The sequence below is a fragment of the Melospiza melodia genome, unplaced genomic scaffold (assembly GCF_035770615.1).
Source record: "Melospiza melodia melodia isolate bMelMel2 unplaced genomic scaffold, bMelMel2.pri scaffold_70, whole genome shotgun sequence".
Classification (NCBI taxonomy): domain Eukaryota; kingdom Metazoa; phylum Chordata; class Aves; order Passeriformes; family Passerellidae; genus Melospiza; species Melospiza melodia.
Genome location: NW_026948802.1, coordinates 1,900,972 through 1,904,236, shown reverse-complemented (window position 1 = coordinate 1,904,236; position 3,265 = coordinate 1,900,972).

Here is a 3,265-nt window from a genome sequence, read left to right as displayed (position 1 = left end):
CCATGATTCCATGAGGCTTCCCAGAGTCACAACGTCCCTTTTGTTCCATGAGATCCCTTGGTGTCATAAAGTCCCTTGGATCCTTGGGCCTTGCAGGGTCACAATGACACCATGGTCCCTCAAGGCCCTGCAGCGTCACAATGGATCCTTGGTTCCATGAGGTCTGGCAGTGCAGCAATGCTCTCCTTGGTTCCATAGTGTCACAATGGCCTCTTGGTCGCAAGGGCCACCACAGTGTCAAACATCTTTCCTTCATTCCAGGAGTCCCTGAGGAGCAGTGCTGGCTCCTTGGTTCCATGGGGCCCTGCAGTGTCACAGTGGCCCCATCATGACACCAGGTCCTGCTCTGTCACAATGCTCTGCATGGTTCCACAAGGCCCTGCAGGGTCACAGTGACCTCTGTGGTTCCACTAGGACCCAGACTGTCACCATGGACTCCTTGCTTCCATTCAGGCCCACAGTGTGACAGTGGCCCCTTGGCTCTGTGCTGCCATGTTGTACACAGTGTCACCATGGTTCTCTTAGTGCCACCAGGGCCCGCAGGGTCACAATGACCCCTTGCATCCCCAGGGCCCTGCAGTGTCACAATCATCAGAGAATCAACCAGGCTGCAAAAGACCTTGGAGAGCATCAAATCTAACCTGGGACCCAACACCACCTTGTCACTCAGACCATGGCACTGAGGGCCACATCCAGTCTTTCCTTAAACACTTCCAGAGACGGTGACTCATTGACCTTCCTGGGCAGCCCATTCCAATGCCCAATAACCCTTTCTGTGAAGAATACTTCCTAATGTCCAGCCTAAATGTCCCGTGGTGCAGATGAAGGCTGTGTCCTGTTGTCCTGTCCCTGTTTCCTGGGAAAAGAGCTTGAACCCTACCCGGCTGCACCCTCCTGACAGGGAGTTGTAGAGAGTGATGAGGTCTGTCCTGAGCCTCCTCTCCTCCAGGATAAACAACCCCAGCTCCCTCAGCCACTCCTCACAGGACTTGTTTTCCAGACCCCTCCCCAGCCTTGTTGCTTTTCTCTGGACATGCTCCAGCCCCTCCATGTCCTTCCTAAATTGGGGTGCCCAGAACTGGACACAGCAGTCGAGGGGCTGCTCCACCAGTGCTGAGCACAGGGGAAGAATCCCTGTCCTGCTCCTGCTGGCCACACCATTTCTGATCCATAAAAGTGCCAGGGGTTGGACAAGGGAAATGGTGGGGAGGGAGTGGGAACAAAGTGTTATTGATTTTCAGCCATGAAATGTCTTGATTTCCATATCTATTCAGACTGCATTAGGAAGTTCTGGGGCTCAATATCAATTGGACATTGCTGATATCAATCTATAAATAGGAAAAGAAAAGCGGACAAAACTGTTCTCACTGCATTGTTCTTAATATAGAATATTCACATTGAATATACTTAAATGTGTCAAATTAACAACAGTAGAATTGAATATTTATATAATTCCTTGGGATTCTTCTTGTTCAGGTGTTTTGGAACAAATATTTATGAGCCTTTTACACTGAATACCTGAACTGAAGATTTCAAGAAACAAGAGGCGTCTGGAGAAGTAAAATTCATCAGCAACCTCCAAGTGGCTGAGGATCCATCCCCATCAGAGCAGCAATGAACAGAAATGGGCAAAGCTTTGTGGCTACCCCAGCTTTGGGATGGACCCTGGGCCTGGACCAGGAGCAGCTCTTGAGGGCCCCATGGCCGGGGCTCTTGTGCTGCCCTGGGCAGATGGGATGGCAGCAGGGGCTGCAGAGCTCTCAGCACCTCAGGCAGCGGAGAGCAGGGCAGCCAGGAAGCCTCCTTTGGTCTTGGCCAAGCACCTTCCCCCATGGCTGGGGCTCAGTCCTGTGGCAGCTGAAGCTGCTGCTGTGCCCTTGACAGGGGCTGAGGCCGTGGGGCAGTGCCCAGAGAAGCCTGGCCTGAGCAGAGCTGTGGGGCCAGAGCCTGCTGGGCTGGGCTGGGGAGAGGCCCTTGGTGCTGCCCAGAGCTCAGGGCAGCTGGCAGAGCTTGCAGGGAGCTGGGCTGGGCTCCGAGAGCCTGTCCAAGAAACCACCAGTGTCCATCTCAGCCTGGCTGAGCGTGCAGGGGCAGGACTCAGGCCAGGCCTTGTGGGGCAGGGCCAGCACCTGTGCAAGGCATTGCAAACAGGCAAGCGGCCCAGAGAGGATGATGCTCTGTGCCCTTGGAGGCATGGGCAGAGCAGGGAGGGGGCCCAGGAAGTTTTGTCAGCACCAGCCTCTGTCCCCATGCACTGGCAGCCCTGGCTGCTGAGCCCAGCTTTGGCCTGGGCTGAGTTTGGCCGTGGCCCAGCTCCATCCTCCTGCGGGGCTCAGGGCCTGTTCCTGGCCATGGCCAGCCCTGGCTGCCTCTCTACTGTCCCAGAGGCCGGCAGAGCCCGGGGCAGGGCTGTCTGTGCAGCCCCAGAGGTGCCCCAGGCTCTGCAGGAGCTGGCAGAGGCTGCCCAGCAGGGAGGCCATGGGGCACAGAGCCCCAAGGCTGCTGTGGGCACCACGGCACAGGGGCTGGTCCCAGCCGCAATGCTCCTGGCCTGGGCTGAGCCTGCACAGGGGCTGGGCCACCATGGCTGTGCCAGCACAGGGCCACAAAGGGGCCACGCAGCCGCTGCTGGGGCTGACAGCAAGGCCAGGCACACACAAGCAATTGCTGAGCATGGCCTGCACTGGCCAGGCCTGCCTGTGCCAAAGGCAGAGCTCAGCTGCCCTTGGGGGCTGCAGAAACAGTCCAGAGCCCAAAGAGCCTCCATGGCTGTGCTGGAGACCAAGGCTGCAGGAGGGAAATGCAGGGCTGCTGTGGGATAGGGAGGGTATTGAATTCCAGCACACACCTCAGCTCTCTGATGATCCCGGCACCATGCTGGGCCCTGTTTCAGGCTGGAGTAAGAGTCACATAAAACTACTACTAAGGTGTCTTTGTCTAAAATGCTTCCTGTATGGCAATTCCTTGTGGATGGTGGACATGACAGATGTTGCTGGGATGTCACAAGGAGCTCAGCGAAGTGTTTTGATGTTTCATAAATTTTATCATGTTCACATTTTTTATGTGTGCCATGAAGAGAAACCTTTCTGTGCCTCTGAGTGTCACCAGTTCCTCACCCCAAAGAAAACAAACCTGGTGAGTTGTCGTTCCCACTGCAGTGGCTGCACTTGGACCTTGATTCTGCACAGCAGAGCTCTTCATCCCCTTTTTCTCTCTTCCTCCCTCTGGGCATGGAGGGAGCTCCTGACTTCAACAAGTGATTTGT